The sequence below is a fragment of the Papio anubis genome, chromosome 7, assembly GCF_008728515.1.
Source record: "Papio anubis isolate 15944 chromosome 7, Panubis1.0, whole genome shotgun sequence".
NCBI lineage: Eukaryota > Metazoa > Chordata > Mammalia > Primates > Cercopithecidae > Papio > Papio anubis.
The window spans coordinates 154,381,076-154,407,422 of record NC_044982.1 but is presented as its reverse complement, the minus strand read 5'-3'; the positions used below and the strand labels follow the sequence as shown (position 1 = coordinate 154,407,422).

Sequence of the window (26,347 nt, the reverse complement as noted above, 5' to 3'; positions counted from 1 at the left end):
TTTTGTTTTTTTAAATGTAAAACATTTCTGAATGGCTAAAGCAACATCTATTTAATTTAAATGCTCTATTGAGATGAAGAAAAAAAAAAAGAATACATGCTCAGCTCCAGAGACATGTAAATGAGATTGGGGGACAGAAGGAAGTGCATTAATTCCCTCCACGACCCCTGAATAGCACTGGTAGGTCTGAACATCTTATCTCCACGAAGCAGGCCAGCAGGCAAGCCAGCTGCCACCTCGTCCTGTGCAAACCACAGGCACCGTCCCCAAAGCAGGCAAATGACTATCTTATTTGTTCAGGGGAAGCAAAATGGTCCAGGGTTGGTAGCCGAGTTTTCTTCCCAGCAAGACCTAACTGCTGTCATCTTTCTCCGGGACCCAGCCTCCCTGAATAAAGTGAGAGGCGGCCAGCAGAACCCAAACTGTTCTGCCACAGGCTCCTCCCCACAGAGCACAGCTCAGTGCAACACAGTCCCCAAATCCAAGACGCAGAATCCATGAAGACAAAACCTTCTGCTCCAGAAGGTACTTACAGGAAGTCAAAATTCAAATCACATCTTCTTACGGTTCTTTTTTTCTAACATAATCAATTATTTCTTACTGCAAAACCTAGAAGATGTTTACCATTTATAACCGGAAATAGTTCCTCAGAAAATAACCACAAAATGTAAATTATTCAGTGACCCATCTTTCTGGAAAAGAACAACCCCGTATGAAATTGAGGTACTGCCCCAAAAATCAAGACGACAGGCCCTGAAACTCTAAATATCTGAATTTTTAAATAGCTTCTCATCAAGCCCATTTAATAGAAACTATGTCAAGCAGACATACTATTAGAACTGACATGAAAATAAAATTTCAAACTGACACAGCTATAAAAAAAAATGAAAAGAGAAAAATTGCTTCATTGCCTTTTAGGATTTCCAAAGATGATGTTAAACCAGCCATGGTTCTGATCTCCAGGAAAGTAATTGCTGTCGTACAAAAGGACAAGGGTTAAAAGGGAACTGTGGGCGCTCTCTTTCCCAACTAACGCAGGCGGTGTGACGCAGAGGCTTTCAGCACCGCCCAGGGTGCCCAGGGTTGAAAACTCCTTCACCAACGCCCCCATGGGTGGGAAATACTCGGATCTTCATTCCTGTGACACAAGACCTTGAAGGTTGCTGAAAAATGCTAGTCCCATCTGACTGGGGCAGCATTTTCATTTATTGCACACCATTCAGATTTTGGCAGGAATCATTGTGCTAGATACCATTATCCCACCAATCACTGAGTACTTCTCATTTCCTGCCCCTGGTGCTGTTGGATACCTTCGGCAAGCTGCCGTCCCTGCCCACCCACCTGAGGACAGAAACCTCCAATCCTGCTTTGCCAGAACCGACCAGTGTGTCTGACAGATGGTCAGTCCTTTGCTGTACATGGCCCTAAAAAAAGGAGACAATTCTTTCGCTCAGACCAAAGTAAGCAAATGCTGAAAGCGCTTATAATGAAACAGCACATTCCCCAATCTGGACTTCCCCACTCTGCTGGCCATCCTTGTCATTATTTCTGATTTTAATTCTACTGGTGGCTATTTTTCACCTCTCTAAATAATATTAAACTCTCTTTCCGGGCATACCAACTTTGGATAATATGTATTGGCATCGCATTATGAGAGGTGAGCTTTGCAAGCCACGACCTCCCAGGCTCTGGTGCAAGTGACCAGAGGATCACACCAGCTACTGCAGTCACACAGAGGGGCTTTCCATTTAGCAAGAGCACTGGGATAAAAGAGAGCCTTCCAGGAGCTCCCACCTAACTCTGGGAACACAGAAGCATCCTTTAGAAGCCCTGTGGTCACACAGCCTTCAGGATGGATACAGGCTCTTTTCTTTCCTTTTTTTTGAAGATGGAGTCTTGCTCTGTTGCCTAGGCTGGAGTGCAGTGGCATAATCTTGGCTCACTGCAAGCCTGCCCCAGTTCACGCCATTCTCCCTGCCTCAGCCTCCAGAGTAGCTGAGGACTACAGGCGCCAACATGCCCAGCTAATTTTTTTTCATTTTAGAAGAAACGGGGTTTTCACTGTGCCAGGATGGTCTTGATCTCCTGACCTCGGGGTGGATACATGCCTGCCTCCTCGCCTCCCAAAAGTGCTGGGATTACAGACGTGAGCCACCGCGCCCAGCCGGCTCTTTTCTCAACTTTATAAAGCCCCGGATAGGCTGGTAGTAACGTGGCAGGTCGCTGCTGCACTTTGGGGGCAGGAACTGGCTCCTGCTCCAGTTTGCATCCTGTGTGCCCAGCACCTGTGCCCAGCATCCAGCTCAATGCAGGATGAGCAGGTAGCTTTGGCCTGTCCACCCAACCCTTGCAGAGGCGACCAAGATGAAGTCCTCATTGGCATCTTGGATTCTTTCTACTGTGTGAGATATTCTCGATGTCCGAGGGATGAACCGCAAACAAAACATGGTCTATCCATAAACGTGGGCAGTATGCAGCCCTAAGAAGGAAGGAAGTTCTGACGCACGCTACAACACAGGTGGGCCTTGAGGACATCAAGCGAAGTGAAAGAAGCCAGTTGCAAAAAGGCAAATGATTGTAGGATTCCACTCAGATGTGGCACCTGGAGTCATCAAATGTACAGAGACAGAAAGTAGAATGGTGGCTGCTGGGGGCTGGGAGAGGCGGAAGTGTTTAATGGACACAGAGTTTCAGACTGCAAGATGAAGAAGTTCTGGAGATGGATGGTGGTGATGGTTGCACAACACTGAGTGTATTTAATGCCACAGAATCATACACTTAAAAATATTTCAGGGCCGGGCGCGGTGGCTCACGCCTGTAATCCGAGCACTTTGGGAAGCCAAGACGGGCGGATCACGAGGTCAGGAGATTGAGACCATCCTGGCTAACACGGTGAAACCCCGTCTCTACTAAAAAATACAAAAAACTAGCCGGGCGTGGTGGCGGCGCCTGTAGTCCCAGCTACTCAGGAGGCTGAGGTGGGAGAATGGCGTGAACCCGGGAGGCGGAGCTTGCAGTAAGCTGAGATCGTGCCACTGCACTCCAGACCGGACAACAGAGCGAGACTCCGTCTCAAAAAAAAAAAAAAAAAATTCAGATGGTAAATGTCATGTTATATGTATTTATCACAATTTTTAAAAACTAAAAATATTAAGATATCCTTGATGTCAGATGCCAGGAGAGTGGGGTCAGGCATCTCACCAGCTGATTCTCCCAGAATGTTTCCTCCATCAGGTAACCAGCAGCCTCAGTGTAAAATCAACAATAAACTCAGTGGGCCGGGCGTGGTGGCTCACGCCTGTAATCCCAGCACTTTGGGAGGCTGAGGTGGGCAGATCATGAGGTCAGGAGTTCGAGACCATCGTGACTAACATGGTGAAACCCCATCTCTACTAAAAATACAAAAAATTAGCTGGGCGTGGTGGCGGTTCCAGCTACTCGGGAGGCTGAGGCAGGAGAATGGCGTGAACCCGGGAGGCGGAGCTTGCAGTGAGCCGAGATCGCGCCACTGCACTCCAGCCTGGGCGACAGAGCGAGACTCCGTCTTATAAATAAATAAATAAATAAATAAAATAACTTCAGAGGAGTGATTCCATCAGGGATTGACAGGGGCATGACTTACTATCAGAGGACAAGGCAGGCGTCACAGAAGATGGCCCACGCTTGCTGTGAACTGTGAGGAGCATGCAAAACCTCTTATCCAGGCCCAGAGGACTGCCCTGTCTACAGCACAAGCAGCTCAGGGCCAACGGCTGGCTCAGGAAAACCCCGGGGTCCAGCCAGGTCACAGGCACAGGCCTGCACTCACAGGGTACTTCAGAGAGGACAGAGGTGTCACTGCAAATGCATAAGAGGATATTTTCACCAAAGGTAAAGTGGATTTTTAAATAACATTAAGGTTTTTAAACAGATTTTAGAAATGAAAGGGTTCCCCCTGCCTATGTCAAGAACCTGAGTTTCTTTCTGATACTTGGGAAGGCCCCTTTAGAGTTGGTTCAAATAGAAAACACACCATCGGCGGCCACTCCCCTGGGGACAGGCAGACTTTACGGCTGAAAGGGTCACCTGAGTGCTCCTGGTTTTCAGCACCACACGGACTGGCTCAGGTGCCCATTCATTTTATGAGCCAGCCTCACAGAGAGGCATAGATACGGGGTCATATCTGTGATAGGACACAAGCGCTACCCCTCCCAAGCATTGATCCTGAGACTGATCAATCCTAAGCACTGATGTCTGCGAAAACAAATCACTTAGGTGCAGAGACGCCACACTGACCATCCCGCCAGGGGCTCCTGCCTGATTCCTCCCACATCCTGGTCAACATCCCCGGCCAACAGGGGAGCCCACGGACAGCTGCTCTGCCTGGCTCCTGCTGAAAGGAGGATTCTAGTCAAAGGATAATAGAAAAAGGTTAGGGGGAAATGAAAAAAGAAGAGGAATGAAGAGGTAATGGCCCTTTAAGATAACAAAGTCTCACCAAAAGCCACAGTAACTTGCACGGTGGATAACGGCACAAGAATAAAGCAGTAAATTAGAATGGAGAATCCAGAAACACAGGAGAAACACTCAGAACACAGCAGCAACTTAACCCATGACAAACCTGCCAAAACAGAGAGGTCAAAGTGGCTGACTAGGAAATTAAGTTGGAAAACTGAATACTCCTACAAAGAAATCTACATCCCCAACTCACACCGTATCTAAAATACATTTTAGATTGAATAAGAAATGTAAATGTAAAAAAATCTGGACTATCAAGTATTAGCAGAACATGCAGGAGGGTGTTACATATATTAGGGTAGAGAAACTCCTTCTCTAAGTAAAATACAAAATTCAGGGTAATTTAAAAAGCAACCTTGATAGATTTAACAATGTAAAAATTCCAAATTTTTGCATTGCCAAATATGTCTTTAAACAAAATCATAAGACAAGTGGCATCTGAGAAAAAATATCTGCAGTGTATACAGCAAATGAGGAATAACACTATGTACCAAGAACACCTATAAATCAACAAAAAAATAAAACCTTCAAAAGTCAAGAGGAAAAGAGGCAAAGATGAAAAAGAGAATTAGAAGGAGAAATTCAAATCAGTATTAAGCACACGAGAAGCAGCTTGTTATCATTCACAATTTTTACAAATACAAAATGAAATAAGCTATCACTTGATACCCACATGACTGAATGAAACCACAAAGACGGATCATGTCCAGAGAGTATCGATGTCCAGAGAGTGTCAGTGGGGACCCCGCTGCCCCACACACCAGCATCATTTAAAATGGCCACCACCTGTCCAGAGAGCAACTTGGCAGTATCTGTTGACACTCTGAATGCCCGAACCATTCAGCCCAGCAAGTCCACTTCTAGGAACCTATGCTACGAAAACAACCCCACGCAGACACAAGGGTTTAATGTACGAGACTCCACATGTCAGCATTCTCCGTAAGTGTGAAAAATGGAACAACCCTAAAATTCAATAAGTCAACGGTCACATATTGTGCAAGTGTCAGAGAGATTAATGCTGCTTCCAGCTTCATCCAAGTCCCTCCAGAGGACATGAACTCATTCTTTCTTATGGCTGCATAGTATTCCATGGTGCACATGTGCCACGCTTTCTTTATCCAGTCTATCATACGATCTGCACGTGTATCCCAGAACTTTAAAAGTTTTTTAAAAAAGAATAATGCTGCTATGCACAACAGACAAGGCACCATGGCTAAGACACACAGCTGGAGGATCGAACTGCAAATCTTATTTACAATAGGATCTCATTTTGTTGAAAAATACTTTTAAAATATGTATTTGTGCAAAAGACAAGTAAAATATTTCCACAGACAGAAAAAAAAATGGGACAAATCTCCACCAAACTGTAATAATGATTATCCTTGTGGGCGCTAAACAGGGCAGTGGTGAAACTTGGGGGGAAGCTTTCATTTTCTATTCTACATGATGCATTTCTGTAAAGTTCAAGTCCTTATAACTAGTACATTTTAACTTCATCATCAGAAAAAATATTTAAAGGATCTTAAGATCTAGCATGTTAGACACCAGCCCCCACTGAAGGAGCCAGATCCTTCTCAACCCCAAATTCCACTGCCAGAAAAATGGCACCTTTCTCCTCCAGGGACACAAGATAATTGCTAGAAGACAGGATTTTTAAAACAGAGATATCAAGCCAGGTGCAGTGGCTTGTACCTGTAGTCCCAGCTACTCAGGAGACTGAGGCGGGAGGATTGCCTGAGCCCAGGAGTTCAAGTCCAGCCTAGAGACAACATAGCAAGACCTCCACCTCAAAACACAAAACAAAAACTACCGATGGCAGATCTATTTGTTTTAATGACTAGCTCTGCTGGGGAGTGCTGCCCCTCAGACCTTAACCTACCCAGGCAGCCTCCAGTTATTAAAGACTTCTCAGTATTGGAGAATGAAACAAAATAGACAAGCACTTTACAATTCACCAGAAGTTCCCAAGGGATTTGCTTCTACGCATAGAAAATAGTCTAGTCCGTTTTTCTGAAAACTTGCTTTAAAGTCCAATTTTGGGGTATTGATGTAGATGGTTCCATTTTAACTTCTTCAGCCAGAGGAAATCTAAAAATTCCTCCTCCCAGCTCAACAGAGCAAATCCACCTATTGCTTCTGCAAAAGGAGGACAAAGATCCTCCTGGGGCCGCAGAATTCGGCAGCTTTTCCTTGGATTCCTAGGGCAACCAACAGCTCCGGGACACCAGGCCAAGCTTTAGAAGGCAGCCTGCCAGCCATCGGACTCCCAGGCACCTGTGCAGTCCCAGGCGGTTGAGCAACTGGGGGAGGGCTTGGTTTCAACCTACTTGCCAGATCACCAGTGAAATAAGACATGTTTAAAAGAAATAACTGCACATGAGCCAGGGCTCTGGTCCCCAGCCCATCAGGCCAATGGCCCAGCCCCTCAGTGTGCTGGTGAGCGGGACGATCAGAAAAGGTCTCTCTCCCTGCAATAACTAACAGTCTCTCTCCAGCCCCACTCCCACTGCCTCGTGTGTCATGGGAAGTCTCTGAGATTCTCCACCGGCTTCCCCACATGTTCTTGATTTCCTCTCCAAACACCATCAGCCAGCCTAGGAAGCTGGGTCACAGGGAGTCTGCGTGCTGCAGACACTGAGGGGTGCTGCAACGCTGTTTGCTGGACACACAGAGTCTGCGTGCTGCAGATGCCAAGGGGGGCCGCCAACACTGTGTGCCGGATGCTGCTCAATGGTGTACCATCAAATGGGTGTGAGGAGGAAGGGAAGAGGGAAAAGGAAGGAAGAGGGGAGGGCAACCCCTCCCTCTCACTGTCAGTGGGCAATAAAACTTTTCCGGATGTCAATCAAAAAAGCCTTAACATTTTGCCCAGCCATTCTACTCTTGTACATTTATCGTAAGGGATCATGAATATCTGCCAATAAAAAACAAAAAACACAACTACAAGGATATGTATTACAGCCTTCATTCATAGCAGAAAAACATTCTAAACAAATTCAATGTCCAACCCTGGGGTCCAGCTCCAGAAAGTACAAACTCATATGGCTGGGTGTGGAAGAAACCGACCATGATTGTGCAAACAGCTCCTCATATACCATCCAGGAGAAGGCACGCCGGCAGCCTGGGTGCCCAGGCACAGGGAGGAATCGTGGGCGAATAACAGGAGGGCCCCTGGCAGGTGGAGTCGGCTATCTCAAAGCTTCTTCCTTTTGCTTTCTGCTATCTCTATTTTCCAATACAATGAATGAATTCATATGTGATAACTAAAAATAATGTTTTTTAAATAAAAGTGTTCTCTCTTGCCAAAAGTCGCTGTAATGCTAAACTGCTGAGTTGAGGCATATGAAGTTGCCTATGTTGGATCACTTTTTGACATACAGAAATAACAGTTTCATATGGTTCAACCTAATTTTGTCACAAAATCCGGATGAGTGGTAAGACCCATAGGAATCACTTCCTCTGACTTGTCCTTGTCCCTTCGCGGGGACAAGTGAGGAGGCTGTGACTTGCCCAGGGCCTCCGCAGTGTAGGTCTTGCGCCTTCCAGAAGGGTCCTTCCCACCACCGGCCCACCACACAGCACTGCCTGTGCCTCACCCAGCACCTCCCCTGTGCCAGGTCCTGGCTGTGTCACAACTCACGTCATCTTGCAAAGTGGATGTCATTGCCAGCAGCAAACCAGACTGCAGGGAGCCAGTGGGGTCCCAGGAAGGCCCCTCTGACTCTCCACTGAACCGCAGCTGTCCCTGCTGACTCCGCAAGACCACGGGGTCCCCGCCCATTTACGGGACAGCAGCTCTGCCCTCCCTGGACTCTCTTTCATTTCATCCCAGGCCTCCACCACAAGTACAGGCACTGACCCTCATGTAAGTTGAAGCTGAAATGGCCATTTCAGTGGCCAGGGCTGGTTTTCTGTGTCCCCAGCAGGCCCCCCTTTCTGCAGGAACAAAGTGGATCGACCAGCTACTCAGCTATACCGTGGCCATAAATGCTCAGGTGCCAGCCCAGTTCATGAAGATGTTGGCTGTCTTTTGCTTCCTCACTGGACGGTCAACAGCACTTACAACAGCTTTGGTCACTATCGTCTATCGTGACCAATGTCGCCTCCCCCAAAAAACATAGGCTCTGTCACTGACTATAAGTGAGCCCAAGGGGCTGACCAGGGGATCGAGCATCACAGGACATATTCGTCTTTTCTAGTGAACATAACAGAAAGCCAGAGGCCAGGGACACTGCTGCTGGTGTCATCAGACCATAGAACCTGGCCGGCACCCCAGAAAGTGAGCTGGGCCATAGGACGTCAGCAAACCAGGCTTTGATGTTTTGTTTTCAAAATCTTCCATGCTCAAGTCACTGGGCTTCTCCCTCTCCCAGGGATGGCCCCCAGCACCCAGGCAGGCTGCATCTGAGAAACAGTCATTTTCAAGCACCCAGAAACTTGGGGCACTGAAACATACATGTTCTAAATACTAACACGAGCTTGCCCCCCAGTTTTCATGGGAACAGTAAAGATGGACCAAAAAGGATGACAAAGCTGAGGGTCCTCAGACAGATGGGAGAACAGTGAGGTTTGGAGCTCAGGCCCCATCACCGGGGACATGGTGGAGGGACACAATCTGCCTTCCAACAATCTTTTATAGACTTCATTTTTAGAACAGTTCTAGACTTAGAGAAAAACTGAGCAGACTCCACAGAGTTCTCATATACCTACAGCCATCTTCCACGATTATTAACATCGGCATACATCAGCACAGTATATTAATCAGAATTAATGAATCTCGATGCACTATTATTAACTCAAGTCCATACTTCCCTGGGATTTCCACAGTTTCTCCCTAGCGCCCTCTTTCTGCTCCGGGACCCCCTGCAGGACAGCACATCTCGCTTGGCTGCTGCATCTCCTCAGGTTCCCTCCACCTGAAAAGGGAAGAGGGCCCTGCTCTTGGCTGTGATGGCATCTCAGAGTGTCCTTAGTTTTGACGGACTTGATATTTTGAAGAGCACTGGCATAGTATTTTGTAGAATGCCCCTCAACCGGAATTTGTCTGGAGTTTTCCTCCTAATGATGTAGTGGTAATGGATTTGGGGGAGGATGGGTACAGAGGGAAAGTGCGCTTCTCCCCCGTGTCACCCAGGGCACGTGCCACCCACATGACTTGCTGTTGGCGCCAACCGTGGCCCCAGGCTGAGGCAGTGTGTGTTGGGTTTCTGCTTCTCCTTTCTGCACTGGGCTCCATGGACGGAGGTCACTGGGTGCAGCCCACATTGGAGGAGTGAGGATGGAAGTGCACCCCCCTTTACCCTTGGGTTTTTATGACCCCCCATCTCTGATGCCCACTTCACTCAGGTCTGAATCTTCCCTCCTGTTGCCACACATTGCTGGAGCCCCATCTGGCCCTTTATTCTTCCCCTCCCCCACCGCAGACCCCCAACACACACACACACACACACACACCCCAAAAGCTCCCAAGGGCAGGGTCCAGGCTTCCCGATGCTGGTTTGTGTGTGTGCCAGAACCCCGCATGATGCCCTCGGCACTGCAAACACTGGAACGCTCACTCCTGAGATGTCCCCAACCCCGCAGGGTGGCCAGGCAGCAGTCCACAGGCCAGCATGGGCAGGGAGACTCTCTGGCCACAGTCCAGCTCCCACATCAATCATCCAGGGCAAAAACAGTCCGGGGTGTGGCCACGGCACAGGGAGATCAGAAGGGGCTGCATCCAGGACCACTCAACCCTTCCCCAGGTATAATAAGCAAAACGCCACCCCCCCAACCACAAACGCAGGAGATGCAGCTGGAAAGCGTCCGGGGCACAGAGAAGTCATGCGTCTGTGCTTCTGAACCATACACACCACCACATACAGAAAACCCACCCCAAATCCCAGCTGTGCTGAAGGCAAGGACAGGCCCATAGGAAGAGGGGCTTTCCATAGTGCAAATGCCAGCCAGGAGACCACGGAGAGAGCCTGGCCCAAGCCACAGGGCCGCGTCGTGCCAGGCTGGCTCCCACTGGATCCGGGAGGGTGGGGCACGGTTCAGACAACCCCAAATCCCAGAGCTGGGTGGGGTCTGGAGGTGGGGGCAGCACCAGGCCCACTCCTCGGACACCCTTTCAGATCCTCAGGTCACAGTGATGGCTGATGCAGCCATTGTGCTACCTAAGCACTAGGACAGAGTCAAGTGTGCCTGCAGTATGGCTGGAGACACAAAATCTCTCTGAGATCCTCCAGTGACCGCATCACATGACACCAGCTTGCTTCATGCACATCCCTGGGAATGACCACCGGAGCATCGCTGCGCTTGGTACTCCAGTCTCTCTGACATGGGATGGGGTGTGGAGCTGTTGAAACCATTTGACCACTTTCCTGGAGTAGCTACCGAGTTCCAGGTGCTGTGCCAGGTGCTGGGATCCAGGGGTCAGCCCCAGCCAGGGGCAGGGCAGTGGGCCACATGTATGCGGACAAGGGTAAGTTGTAAATATACAATTTACAATACATATTACATGGAGGACCTGGGTGAGGGGGCATACAAATGAGTGAGTGCCTGCCTCTCTGCCAGGCAGCCAGTCAGCCCCAGGACAGAGACACACAAGAGAAGTCCTTGCAGGGTGAACAGGCTGCAGATGGGACAGCACATCCTGACAGGGAAACAGGACACACAGGGGCACTGCCCAGGCTAAAGGGCTCAAAACGCCGGGAAGCAGCCCCCGATGGTTCATCCTCACATTTGTAGAAGCAGCCACAGCAACAAAGGGCACAGCAAAAAAAAAAAATCATCACATTTACAAATGTCACCAAACGTACCGCAGTAGTAAAATGCCAAGGTGACAGGGAGAGTCTGTCAGGACAGCTCCCTTGGCTGGAAAGAAGATGACAAAGCCACAGGGAGGCTTCAGTTTGAGCAACGACAACGTGTCACCAAGCATAAAGTGACCTGAATGAGTGGCCAGGGCAGTGGATGCTGGTCTCTGTCATGTGGGACCCTCAGAGCCCCTGAGAGGGCACAAGGGACATTCCCTGAAGATCCACCCAATGCTGCCGTCACCACAACGCTGATGCACGGTGCCCAGCATTAGTGATTAGCACTGGGGAGAACAGCATCTGCCACCCATTCCCACGCAGCCACACTGCCAGGCTGTTCAGGTCTGATGAGCCCGAAGAAGCCTGGGTCCGGCAGGGAGGGGCCGGGAAGGAGGGTTGGGAGGACCTACAGGGCACAGGGTCAAGGTCTGGTGCAAACAAAGGATCTGCTTCTGCCATCCGTGACCACAGCCCAGTCCTCCTGTGTGGGGCTCCAACTCCTCATCTGGAGTAGCTACCGAGTTCCAGGTGCTGTGCCAGGTGCTGGGATCCAGGGCTCAGCCCCAGCCAGGGGCAGGGCAGTGGGCCTTTCTAAAGGAACTGACACAACGCTGAGGTCCTCTCTCCCGGGGGTCCCTCACCTCCCGCTCTCTGACCCTCCACCCCTGCCCTGCCTCCTCCTCGCCTCTCCCCACACACTCTCCCACACTTCACACCACTGTGTCGCAAACCATCTAGGGGGAAAGACTGGTTTTTTCCCAGTATATTACAGATCTCTACTTTTGCAAAATAAAATAAAACTGAATTACTACCTAAACGAATGTTTTTTAAAGACATTCCTCACTTTATTATCCGATCCAACACACAGAGGCAACCACAAAGGTCTCTACATGCTCTTCTGCATTTCTACACCCTTAGACCTATGAATTGGAAACAGTTCGCAGACAGCACAATTACAGGAATGCCGTGACCAGGCCTGCACGCGTGTCCAGCCCAAAGTCTCCCAGTGCCTCCATAGGAGGCTGAGGAGGAAGTGAACTCACATGCACAGATGAGCTGTACAGAGCAAGGCCAGGCACACACCACTCCCAGAGCATGTGGAGGCCTCCAACCGGCCGCAATGCAAAATGGCTTCCAGGAAGCCTCAGGTGAAGCCACACCACAGCTGTGCTCACGGCCTCCACAAAGCCTTAGGTGAACCCATGCCATGGCTGTGCTCACTCAACCACACTGTGGCCCATGAAGCTCAGTGGTTACAAGGTCCACAGTCGTCGGACAAAGAGTCTCTCTCCTCTGAATTCAGTGACGTGGCCCTATCCTGGTGGGCTCACAGCCAGAATGAGAGCTCGGGGGGCAACCGGGAAGAGGCAAAGTAGAGTCCAGAGAGATGAGAAGTTCAGAGGTAGAAGAGGCAGGGAAGGCAGGCCAGGGACAGATGTGGGCAAGGGAGAGAGGGCACCTCTGGGGACCTGAGGGGTTGGGCCCTTGCCTGGGGAGGCAGGTGGCCAGGTGGTGCCATAGAACCTCCACCCACGACTTCTGGGCTGCGAGGACATGGGGCTGCCCTGAGGAGTTTTCCACGTGTAGCATCTCCCCCCAACTGCTCTTCTTAAAGCTCTTTGGTTTCCCACTCAACTGCAACCACATAACGTTTGATACTTAAACATTTGGGTTCCTTGGGTCTAGTTTTCTTTAAAAGCACAGCTTCTTTTATATGCAGAAATAAAAATACATTTCCTGCAGATAACTTATCTACACCAATGAAATCTATATAGATCTTAGTGTCCTACACAGGTTTACGTACCCTGATCTCACTTAGAAAACGTAGTGTGCATCTAAATATTTAGAAGCATTTGTTGCAATGGCAAAATCTAATTATCTCACATTAAGTATAATCTCAATTTTGATAGTATTGTTCTGGCAGTAAAAGAAGCCATGACTCACTCCATTCAAATTTCACCTTGAAAACTCCAAAATGATGAACTGCTCTGTTTGTATACTTTTCTTGAAATATACATATATATACACACACACACACACACAATATATATACACACAAAAGTTCCATAGCATAAATGGAACTTTCCCATGCAAACCAAGATAGAGAAAGGGGACATTATCAGCACCTCCAAAAGCTGCGCTTTCCTCCCCCTGGGCCTCCTCGAAGTACCATCTCCCAAGGGCAACCTGACTTCCACCCATGACGCTTGCCTGTTGCCCTTCCTAGACACAGAATCACGCAGTATGCAGTCTAGCATCTGGGGTTTTTTGCTCCACGTCACGCGGCCAGCCCCATCCGCACAGCTGGCACACACCCGCAGAGTGCCCATTCTCAGCCTGCCGTTCGGTGCGCCCTGTGAGAAGACGCTCGGGGTACTGATCCATTCGGCTGCGGACAGCCATCTGGTTTATCTGCACTTTGGCAGTTACCATCACACTGCTATGGACACTTCCGTGTGTCTCTTGATGGCTGTATCCTTTTCCAACGGCTACTGTGACAAATGACCACAGAACTGAGTGGCTGAAAACACACTTCTTCTCTCACAGTTCTGGGGGCTAGAAGTCGGCAAGTAGTTTCACCGGGCTGAAATCAAGCTGTTAGCAGAGCCACATTCCCTCCAGAGGTACTCGGGGAGAATCCTTTCCTTGGCCCTGTACAGTTTCTCCTAGCTGCCGGCATTCCCTGAGCTGTGGCCACATCACTCCAATTTCTGCCTCCTTGGCCACATCTCTGTCTGCCTCTCTCTTATACGATCCTTGAGGATGGCATTTAGGGCCCACCCAGATAATTCAAGACAATCTCTTCATTTCAAAATCCTTAAACACATCTGCAAAACCACTATTGTATAAAGTAACATTCACAGGTTTCAGGGATTAGAACCTGATGTCATTTGAAGGCCACTAATGCCCATATGCCCATTTTACTCCATTTCATTTGGATTGAGACTGCTGGTCACAGAGTATTTGTAAGCTTAGCTTTACTTAATTCTACAAAAAAAGCTTCCCAAAGCAGTTGTACGGATGTCTCCTCTGACCAGCAATCAGAGGTCCATTTGTCTCACATCCGCACCAACACCTGCTATTTTCTGCCTTTTTTTTTTTTTTTTTTTGAGACGGAGTCTCGCTCTGTCGCCCAGGCTGAAGTGCAGTGGCGCGATCTCGGCTCACTGCAAACTCCGCCTCCTGGGTTCAGGCAATTCTCCCACGTCAGCCTCCCAAGTAGCTGGGATTACAGGCACCCGCCACTATGCCCAGCTAATTTTTCTTGTATTTTTAGTAGAGAAAGGGTTTCACCATGTTGGTCAGGCTGGTCTCAAACTCCTAACCTCAGGTGATCCAGCCGCCTCAGCTCCCAAAGTGCTGGGATTACAAGCATGAGCCACCGCACCCGGCTTTTTCTGCTCTTTTGATGTTAGCCATTCTGGTGGGTGTGGAATGGTGTCCCATTTACAATTCATTTTGCATCTCCCTGATGACTAATGGAGTGGAGTACTTTTTCATCTCTTTAGTGGACGTGTGTGTGTGTGTGTGTGCACGCGCACGTGACGTGTCTTTTGCCATTTTCCTACTGGGTGTTCTCTCCTTTTCTTGTTGATTACGTAGTGCATTATTTTAAGATGAGTCATTTGTTAAAATAGATTCCACTGAGACATTGGCAGATGGAGGCCTAGTTTCTGGTGTCAGGGCCGGAGACGTGAGGTCCAGTTGTGTCCAAGCAATCAGGCGACATGAATTCTGGACCTTGAACACCCCATAACGGACTCTAAGCCTATGTCAGCCTGAAAGGTTCCAATAAGGAACATGATGGAGAGTTTGGGGACCACTGTCAGAGACTGGATGGGTGGGGCAAAAATCAGTCCCAAATTAATGTATTAGATCTCCAGTTACTTCCTTGAAACTAAGTCTAATTGTACTTAAAAGGGTGGCCACTGGAAAGTAAACTCTATTTGGATTTCTACAAGTACAGGTGGGTTTTACTGGACTTTTCCGGAGCAGCCACTGCTGATCCACTCAGCACAATGACAGCCATCTCCAGAATCAGGCACTGCCCCCACACCATGATAGGCGAGCGAGGCAGTGATCCCTGCTGTGAAATAGAATGTATTAAATACACCTGAGTTTGGTTTCTCTACATCACAGTAAAGAAAGAGGACGGGCACGGTGGTTCACGCCTGTAATCCCAGCACTTTGGGAGGCCAAGGCAGGCAGATCACAAGGTCAGGAGATCGAGACCATCCTGGCTAACACAGTGAAACCCCGTCTCTACTAAAAACACAAAAAATTAGCCGGGCGTGGTGGTGGGTGCCTGTAGTCCCAGCTGCTGGGGAGGCTGAGGCAGGAGAATGGCATGAACCCAGGAGGCAGAGCTTGCAGTAAGCCGATATCACGCCACTGCACTCCAGCCTGGGTGACAGAGCAAGACTCCATCAAGAAAAAAGAAAGAGAGAGAGAGAGAGAGAAAGAAAGGGAAAGAAAGAGAGAGAGAGAGAGAAAGGAAGGAAGAAGGAAGGAAAGGAAAGGAAAGGGAAAGGGAAAGGGAAAGGGAAAGGAAAGAAGAAAAGAAAAGAAAAGAACGAAGGTTTGGAACATCAGTTGACGTGAACTACTAGCATAATATTAGATATCTCATTAAAACCATCAAGATGATAGAAAGGTGTACTCACAGAGGTGCTCTCCACCCTCAACCCCTGCATCAAACAGAGCTCTCTCCTTCAAATCAGACTTTTTTTTTTTTTTTTTGAGACAGGTTCTCACTGTCACCAAGGTTGGAGTAGAGTGGCGCTCACTGCAGCCTCAACCTCCTGGGCTTAAGCAATCCTCCCACCTCAGCCTCCCGAGTAGCTAGGACCACACGCGTGAGCCACCACATCCGGCTAACTTTTCTATTTTTTTGTAGAGATGGGGTCTCCTTATGTTACCCAGGCTAGTCTCAAACTCCTGGGCTTAAGTGAACCTCCCTCCTCGGCCTCCCAAACTGCTGGGATTACCTCATGAACCACCACGCCCAGCCTTCAAATCAGATTTCTAAGGAGCCTAACAAGTAGCAGGCCTTTCCAGTTACAGCGCATGGAGTAGCAAAGGCAGCCCCAGCCAGTGTCCAGCACAGTCCCAGCAGACAGGGATAATGAGGCGCACATGGGCCTCACAGGAGGGAATACTGCCCCCCACCTCCACGCCATGCCAGTGAGAAAAACAGACAGACTGCAGCTCCAAAACATACAGCAACTGACCCACGAAACAGGGACCTCTGATGCTTGACATTATCAGGTAAGAGACATTTCTGGCCCAGCAGCCCCCAGAGGATGAACAGCTCCCTCCACCCGAAAGGGGAAGAGGGCCCAACCTGCAGACGCCCTGGCATATTGAGGCCACGGACAGGAGGCACCAAATGTCTCCCCAGACTGCCCCTGCTGCAGAGGCCTCTGGAGCCCATCATCCTGCAGCACTGCCACTCCTGTTCCCTTTCCCAAGCCCTCTGCAGTCCCCTCTCCTGACACAGGGCCAGAAAGCCACCGGGAGCCCCTTAAGGACAGCCTGCGTGCCCAGCCAGCTGAGGCCAGCCACGGGGGTCCAGCAGCAGTGAGGCCGCACCTGCACCGCCACCCACACCCCTTCACACTGGAGCTGCCTGCGGGACCCAGGCCTCCCTGTGTGCCCAGGGTAAGTCAGCGGAGCTGCACAGGTTAAGGCTGGGTGAGCAAATTAATAATGTGATGAATGGTTTGTCGTGGATTTTGTCATTCTTGCAGAAGAACAGGGGCAAGTTAATCTAGAAATCCTGTAAATCTCTAAAGGGTAAAATTAAACGTCCGCACTCGTAAGGCTGGGACTTGGCAGCAGCCGCCGCCTCCTACAGAACACAGTAGGGAGCGGGCTCCCGAGCCCCCCAATGACGCAGGAGCTGCCTGGGCCAGACACCTGCCCCCGCCACCCTCCTGCATCCTCACTGAGTCCCTCCCCACCCCATGCCGCGCATCCTCCACCCGCACCTCCCTGCACCCTCCCCTCACCTCTAGATGCACCCCTGAACAAGCCCCTGACCGCGTCATTCTCCCACGCTCTGACCTGTCCACTAGGGAGCCAGCTGCAGAAATCACTCTCCTAGAGTTCGCTTGGTAAACCATGCATTGTTACTGGCCCATCTGCTTCGCTCCCAACCCACAGCGAGGACTCTCTAGGGCCACCAAGCTCCTAATCGTCACGAACTGCCCTCCAACCCCCATCTCCAGCTCTGACCTACACAAACCACATAGTCCTCCTGCCAAAAACTTGGTCCTCCCTGTGCCCAAGATGCTCCACTCCAGGCTCGCCCTTCTGCCTGGAGGGATCTTCGGGCCTGGGCTCTGAAGGGACAAACCCACCCACTTTTATAGGATGGGGTCCATGATCTACCCCAACTTACTGTGGGGCTCTCACATCTGCCAGACTGTGCCTCTCTAGGAGGGCCTTGGACCCAGAGCCAGAATGGGGGTCCAACACCACTGCACATTCTCCAGCAGCCCCCTCCATGCCCTCCCTCCTGATCCCACCAAGCTCTAAACTGAGAACAAGAAAGCTGGAATACAGTACATGGAAAATACCTACTGAGCGGATGGGTGGATGGATGGACAGAGCTCCAGGCAAAGGGACCCGGGGGTAAGGAAAGCGAAGGGTACCTGCCCCTGGTTCTACCACTGCAGAGTCCCTGAGTGTCAAAGGACTGAGAGTGAAAGGTGGACAAAGTGAGACCTACCACATTAGTGTTCCGCACCCCTTTGTTTCCACTATTAGATTAAGCCATCCTATGTGATGGATAAAAGGAGCAACACATACAAGGAGTTAGGCCAGGGTTGCCAAAGTGAGGGGTGGGAATGTTGCCAGTCCAGGGGTCCCCCACAGCAGCTCCCCAAACAAAGTCAAGACAAGTTGGAGGTGAGGCTGCCTCTGGGTGTATCAAATCAACTGAAGTAGCGCCAGTCCTCAGTGCTGATTAAGCACAGGCCCGCCTGTGATCAAGAAGAAAACCATTACTTAACCAAATGCAATTAATTTAGAAGCTGAAATCTGTGAAAGCCCAAGGGAAAGGCACAATCAGGAGTTCTTGGTCTGGAGGGGCTTCTGCTCTCAAAGCTTCCAACCCAAGACAGCACAAAGACGTCTTCCCCAATAACCGCACACCCAACCTGCAAAACGATGACATGCTCCTCTCCAGGTACCCGAACCTTAGGACTCAAAGGGTAGAGAAGGTTCACAGGCAGAATCTTCACAATACATGCACGAAAGAAAACCACTTCTAGTAGGGGCTGTGGGTCAGGAAAACCTCAACTTCACCCAATGCCATTCCCAAGAGAATCAGCCATCAATGTGACCCACTCAGTCCTGCCTCAGGGGCTCAGAATCTAGCAGTCAGCCCAGGTGGGAAGAGAAGGGACCTGTGGCCAAAATCCGTCCATTCATCACTTAGCTGACAGCTTTCACGCATACTAGCCAGAATCAGTTAGAGGCTGGGGGTAGTGCCAGGTGTCTGAAACCCAGCAGGCAAGTTGGTAAAACACACACACACCCTAACCCTGGTGACTGCACTGACTAAGTGCTTTACTATAGCAGAACAGTTGCACACATCTCATCTCTTCCATCCACAGTAACTCAGTGGCTGGTGAGGAAGAAGACACAGATCTCCACGTGCCTTCTAGGGATGAGTCAAGATAAACTCTGAGCAGTAACGCTGTACAGCTGGCTCACGCGTGGAGGCAGAGCCTGGCTTCCCAGAGCTTCCAATCCCTAACACATGCCTGGCCCCACTGCACCACACCCGGGACAGCTCCACCAGCTCCAGATAATACAGACAGATGCTAGAGCACATGGCTCACTTATTACACCAAAAGACTGAGAAACAGAAACTGTGTTTTATTTGCACAATGCACACACTTGCTTCCAGAGAGACCTGAGAAATCCATCATCCCTAAATGCATGCGTTCACTCAATTAGTGGTTTTCCTGTTTTTGCAACAATGGATTTTTCCAAGACAGTTGACAATCAAACCAACTGTGGGAAACCATAAACTGTACTTTTTTTATTAAATTAACAATGCAACAGTTCAGAGGAATTCATATTTAGAGCTACCCTGCTGGAGAGTGAATTCCAGGAATGTAAAACCAACCAAATAAAAAAAAATTATATATATATACACACATATATACATACACACACACACACACACATACCCACAGTTATGCATCGCTTAATGACAGGGACGTGTTCTGAGAAATCTGTCATTAGGAAATTTCATCACTGTGCAAACACCACAGAGCATACTTCATACAAACCTACTCCACACCTTGGCTATAGGCTACACACCTGGGCAGCATGTTGTCATGCTGAGTACTGTGGGCAACTGTAACCCAATGGTAAGTATGTATCTAAACATACAAAAGGCACAGTAAAAATACGGTATAAAAGATAAAACACAGGGGCTGGGCACAGTGGCTCACGCCTGTAATCCCAACACTTCGGGAGGCCAAGGTGGGTGGATCATGAGGTCAGAAGGTTGAGACCACCCTGGCTAACACAGTGAAACCCCATCTCTACTAAAAATACAAAAATTAGCCGGGCGTGGTGGGGGCGCCTGTAGTCCCAGCTACTCGGGAGACTGAGGCAGGAGAATGGCGTGAACCCGGGAGGCGGAGCTTGCAGTGAGCCGAGATCGCGCCACTGCACTCCAGCCTGGGTGACAGCGTAAGATTCCGTATCAAAAAAAAAAAAAAAAAAAAAAAAGATAAAACGCAGTACCCCATCTAGGGCACTTACCACGAATGGAGCTTGCAGGACTGGAAACTTCTCTGGGTGAGTCCATCTGTACACTAGCGTAGACTTCATAAATATTGTACACTTAGGCTACATTAAATTTTTTTTAAATAAAGTAACCGCACTACAACTTTACGACAATGTCACTAGGCAATAGGAATTTTTCAGCTCCATAATAATCGTATGGGACCTCTGTCATATATGCTATCGTTAACCAAAACATTGTCATGTGACGCATGACTGTACATATACATCTCAACTGAAAATGCTACATGTCAAGCGTTCTCCGACTCACTATTTACTAATTAGGGTTTCCCCAGAACTGTCTTTGCCTGAGAATTTCAGAACCAAGCGTCTCTCTGCACAGTTGATTCCAGGGACAAGAAGTGCTAAGAATCCACGTTGGCTTCAAGTGCGAAACGGAAAACACCTTAGTGTCCCACCAACCATGTCAGCCATCTTCCTGGGGGGCGAGCTCCCAGACCCTCTGCCCATCCCTGCGAAGGGCCCACGTCATCTGTGGCATTTCCATTACTCTCCGATGCCAGATATCAGTCTCTCGGCATGTGCTGAAAATTAGCACCTTTATGTGCCCACCAGTGGTCATAAGTCCTAGTCATGCCCACCCCATTAAAAACAAATCTGATACAAAATGGGCCCCAGCAGGAGACAGGGAGAAAACATGGGCCTCACACTGTCTCCAGCTCAGGCTCAAAGGCCAGCACTGCCCCGTCACAGCAGAGCGCTCTCAGGTGACCCACAGCTCAGCTACCTGTCCCCAGCCTCCTCGTTTCGAAGTTCAGATAAGATGCGCCTTTCGGATTTGTTGGAAGATTATTTAAAATGACGAACAAAGAGGGATGGAACTCAACACACAGAACTGCCCGATGATGTGTGTTTCACTCCAGGGGTTTTACCATCAAAACCATCTTCAGATGTTGGGGTGCTTCCGTTTCCAGAAAACTAGAGATGAAAATATTTTCGCAGTCACTCAATGCAGGAAGTTCAACCCCATATTTTTTTCTCTTAATTTTGATCCTTGAAACACAAAGCAACAGACGTAGCACCTTACATTAAAACAGCCCTTAGAGTTTATGACGTGCCTCCTCTGCATTCTCTCACTACGCAGTAGCAGTAACCCACAATCCTGACCCTTAAAACGCTCAGGACAGTAAGAGAAGCCGCACAGGCCCGAAGCTACGTGGCCACACCACAGAGCCCTTCTGTCATAAAATATCTTGCATTGGTTGAATATCACATCGCGTTTGTGCCTGGAAACAATCGCAGGCAAGAGGCCCCATGCGCGTATTACAGACGCTGAGGAAGACTCTCAAGCCGAGTGGCAGGCCCTGGGCCCCAGGGATTAGCGGCAGGGCCAGGCTGGAGCTGAGCTCTTGTTACTCCAAATTCCATCCTCTTTTCCAACCTCCCAGTCCCTTTCTCATCAAACTAAAGCATCTCCTCCAACCAGGCCAGGACATAGGCAGGAGACAGTCAGGCAGGCGGAGGCTTCTGGAAGGGAAAGCAGAGTGGCTGAGAGCCCTGGGACAGAGTCTGACATTAGATATAAGACAAGTTTGGAAAGATCCAGATGGAGCCGAAAGGGAATCTGGGCGTGGGGGTGCCTCCTTCCAAAGTGCATCCACATACGAGGTGACTGCAGGGAGATGCAGAGCTGACTCTGGCAGCAGGGACCGCCTGGGTGCAGAGAACCCAAACAACTGAAAATCCAAAAACGAATCTTAGTGCAGAATCAGAAATCTCACTCTTTGGGCTGGTTACCTTCCCAACCACGTTCTCCTCTGGCCTATGTGAAACTGACATTGCACTGTACAATTCTGCAGCTCTTTCCTGACTGCCCACTGAGTGAGGGTCTGTGCTACATTCTAGGGGGATCCAAACATGAACACAGCTAGGTTCCAGCTCTGGGGCTCCCGGAAAGGAGGCGCAGGGAGCAGGACATGTGCTGCAAGGAGACTAATGCTCCCATGTCTCATTCACTCGCTCATCCAAGGATAGCGCTAAGGCTCTGTGTGCCAGGCACTTTTCTAGCTACTGGGGATCCAGAGGTGGACAAAGTCTTTTACATTTGGGTGGTAAGAGACTGACAATAAACAAACAAGAATATAAATAACACACTGACTGGTGAGTACCAAGGAGAAACACAAAGCAAGGTTAACAAGAGAAGGGAAAGTAACGCTAATTTATGTAGGGCTGTCAGGGAGCGGGCAGTAAGTGAGGGAGCCGGCCAGGTGGGCATCTGGGGGTGGCTCATGCAAAAGGGGTGGGAACAGCAAGTGCAAAGGCCTGAAGTCAAGAGTGGCCTGGCAAATCTGAGGACCAAGGGATAAGAGGGAAAGAGCCCACATTCAGTTGGGATCTCCAGGATGGACATGGGCCAAGATGACAGGTGGGGATGGGGTGGCGACAACCCAGGGCAGATCTGGGCAAGGAGCCTGTCTGCCTGGAGCCAGGGCAGCTTGGGGGGGCCATTCTTGGGAGCAAGCAGGGGAACTTGAGAAAATCCAGCCAAGTAACATGGATGTGGAGGAAGTACTGGAAAGACACTGAAGGCCTGGACAATGGTGACACACCTGGCCAGGGCCAACTTGCAGAGTCAGGGGTATGCCACAGCCCAACCTGGGAAACCTCACAGCCAGCACAGAAATCATAATGCACACAGCAATCGCACCCCACCAGTACGTAGGGTTCCACAGAGAGAGCCTGGCTGCATGATCTTGAGGTCACCAACCTCCTGGGGCTCCCCTGAGTGTCTGGACAGGGAGAGAGGGGAGGATTGGCTTCAGGAGAGGCGAGAAAAGATGGTGCCCACGACAGCTGACTCAGCCTGTACCAGCAGGCTGCTCTGAGACACGAGCTGGACCCAACCCAGGCGGTGGGCGGCAGGGGGGTGGGGAGGAGCTCTGGGAAAGGAAGGAGCCAGAGAAGCCTCCCTGTGGGCGCTCGGCCCAACCACCATCCAAGAGAACAATGAGCACCTCCAACCCCCGCCGGGCACACAGGCTGCCTCCGGGTGAGCAACCGTCTCAAACTTCACCTATACTGGGGAGACCTGCCTGGTTGTTAGTGGCTACCTTACACCCTACCTGTGCCTCCACGTCCCCAGTCCTCACGGCCACCTGGCAAGGGTGAGGAACTGAGACTGTGCGGGGAGGGCACACAGCCTGTGAGTGGTGCAGCCAGGCCCGCCGCCCAGGCCAGAGCTCTCTCCACTCTCTCTGTTTCTCTAAGGACCAGGCTGCAAGGCAGGGCATGTGATCTCTGCCGAAGCCAGTCAAGCCACCCAGTGATGTGTGCAGGGTCTCGATGCCCACTGATCGCCAGTCCTCTTCTCCCCTGGACAGTAAAGGTTTCTCCAAGACTTCAGACCATGGTGTCACCTGAAGCCCACACCTGTTGAGTCACCGGGGCAGGTATGCGTGGCAGAGGACAGCGAGGAGCGCCGGAGAGGAGCTGAGGCCTGGAGGGGACCTCTGCAGCCAGGCTCAGCCCCTACTCTCCCCAACAACAGCCCTCACCGCAGCCACCGTGGCCCAGTCCAAACAAAGCCCAGACTGATGCCAACCTCACCATCAACTGTTTTTCCTCTGACTTCCTCAGTTTTGTCTAGAAAAAATCAAGGTGTCTTATCACCCCTCTCGGCTTCCAGGGGTGTGATCAGTGTCTTTTACAATTATCTCTTATTTTTATTCAGTATTTCTTAGCTCAGTTGGCAAACTAGGTATTTATGCACCTCCATTTCACAATCCATCCCCACCAATTATGCCTGTAAAACTAACATTTTGTTGGGGGGAAAAAAAAAAGGTTAGAACTACTTAAGAAGGTTATGTAAACAAGTTAACTAGCTGGCCACAGCTTGGGTCTGGGGTGTCAGCGAAAACATGCAAGGTGGAAGAGAATGAGGAGCTGACGGTCACCAGTTTCACCTCCTTCCAGCGCCCGCCCAACTCTCCTGCTCACACATACTCACACCCCGTGGGACTCAGCCTGCAGCTTCTCAAATCCCATGAGCCCAGGAGACAGTGGGGAGGAGCACAAACCGCACTTCCTAACAAATGAGAGGGAAGACTCGGTGCCCCATCGCTAGTGCCATCACCCCCCAGCCCAGCCATGGAGCTCACTCCAAGGGCCCCCCTGCCAATGCTGCTAGAGCCCACCGAGGGAGGGCTGCCAGCACACAGCCGCAAGCTCCAGCTTCATCCACGCACGCCCTGGACACTGCCCAGCGCCCCAGCGTTCCAGGTCCGTGTCACCCTGGCCCTCCTGTCCCGCAAATCCTAAGCTCAGGAGACTCCCTCCAGCCCAGGCTGCAGAGGGGAGCAGCTCCCATGGTTACCCAGGAATCAGTGCAGAGGGCAGGGCATCCTGGATGCCCCAGACTCGGAAACCGAGATCCTGTCCTCGGCATAGTGGCCACACCTCTGGGAAGGGAGAACCCCCTGCCTCACCTCACTGGAGGGACCCTGACCCAGAGGCCTGAGAAAACGCCGCCTGCAGGCTCCTGGCACCTGCCAACATGCACCTCAGGAAAACTTGTCCCACTTCAATCTGCAAAGCTCTCCGGTCATCATTTCTAAAACCACTGTCCTTTCTCAAAGAGGAAGGAAAACAGAAACAAACAAAAACAGAAAGAGGCACAGGAGGTTGAAGAGGCCAGAGGCAGTTTAGCACAAAAACAGTGCCAGACGCAAGATGTCGAGTTTGGGGTGCCTCACCCTCCACATACCCATTTAGGAGCTGACTGCACTCAACCACAGATTTACGTCTGGTGCCTGCCAGGTCCTATCTAAATAGATCTGAAAAATTAAGCCTTCCTTCTGCCAGTAAATACGAAGTTAAGATCAGCAGGCTCCTCTAAGGCTCTGCTCTCCACGGGGGTCCTTGGCAGGCGTTGGCGAAAGGAAGTTCGCCCCCTCCCCGCCTGGGCACACCGAGGCCCGCCGCCGGGCCCATGGAGCCCTGCTTGGGAACCGGGGGCCTCGATGTTCTCCTTCACCATCTGAGCCAGATCTCCCGCCAGCAGCCTTGCCAGGCAGTGCCTGCCATGGGGAAGGGGCCAGGCCAAGGGGCAGGTCCGTGCCGTGCCCCCAACCGGGCACCTGCAGCCCAGGGGCAACGGGGTGTGGGGTTTTTAATTTATAAGTTTTTCCCTCTGGGCCTTATTATAAAGGGAAAAGGAAGGGGGCGAAGATCTGGGCTTGGGTTCTCCGAGGGCAGCGAACCCAGAGGCGAACCCAAACTCAGTAGTTGCCGCCCGGCACGGGGACTTGATGCCGGTGCCAAGCGGCCCGGCCAGCCCGGCAGAACCCGAGCGGACAGCACCGCCACACAGCGCCTCTTGCCCGCGCCGGATGGCCCCTTGCCGCGGTGCCCCCCTGCCAGGGATGCGAGAGCCACAGCCTGGTCCCCGCCCCGCCCGCCCGCCCTCCCGTTGTGGGAGGGGGAAGGGGCCGGTCAGAGAGGAGTGGGGCCGCCGGGCTGTACCCCCAGATCCCAGAGGCGGCCGCCCCGCAGCCACGCCGAGCCCGGAGGGCAGCGCCCGGGAGCGCTCGGGCCGCAACCTCCGCGCCGCCCCCCACGCGTCCGGGTTCTCGCGGCGCCCCGGGCGGCCCCAGGCTGCCGCCGCCGGCGGGTCAGGCAGCCCCGGTTCCCCAGCTTACCTGGCCAGGGCGCTGGGCTGCCCCGGTACGCCGCCGTCCCCGCCCCGCCGCCGCCGGCTCCGTCCGCGAGGCCGAGCTCTTTGTGAGCCCGCGCCGAGCCGCACACCGCGACTGCTAATGAGCCCGGGAAGCTGAATAGCTTCCCGAATAGCGGCGGGCGCGCCCCGGACGCAGCGTACGGCACGCAGGGCCGCCTCTGCCGGGCGCACGCGGCGCGGCTGCGGGGCGCATCCCGCACCGGCCTGTGGCTGCCGGGCCCGCGCCCCCGCCCCGGCCGCTTCCGCCTCACCCCCGCCGGGCACACCGAGGCCGGAAAACGATTCCCGGCTCGATCGCGCGCCGGGAAGAGAGGGAAAATTCCGAAGAACCCAGGCCGGGCGTGCGCGAGGCCCTGCGCCCCCTGGCCCCGGCGCTGGGGCAGTCGGCAGGGCAGGAGGGTGCACTCGGAACCTGGGTCCCGCCGGGCCGGTATCCGGGACCCGGGCTGGAACCCAGGCGCTGGAAGGCGCGGCGCCCCGAACGCCCCGGGTCCTGGGGAGCACACAGATTCCCGGGCGTGCCCTGGCCCTGCTGGCTGGGGAGCTG

The 26,347-nt window shown here is 51.4% G+C and overlaps 1 protein-coding gene across 1 annotated transcript in view; it reads right to left on the bottom strand.

Moving 5' to 3' along the window:
* APBA2 (amyloid beta precursor protein binding family A member 2) overlaps positions 1-26,053 on the bottom strand; it is a 233,613-nt gene extending 207,560 nt beyond the window's left edge. Inside the window, exon 1 of the mRNA XM_031668991.1 lies at positions 25,763-26,053. The gene's annotated coding sequence lies outside the window, so the exon portion shown is untranslated. The remainder of the gene's footprint in view (positions 1-25,762) is intronic.
* Between the last annotated feature and the right edge of the window lie 294 nt (positions 26,054-26,347).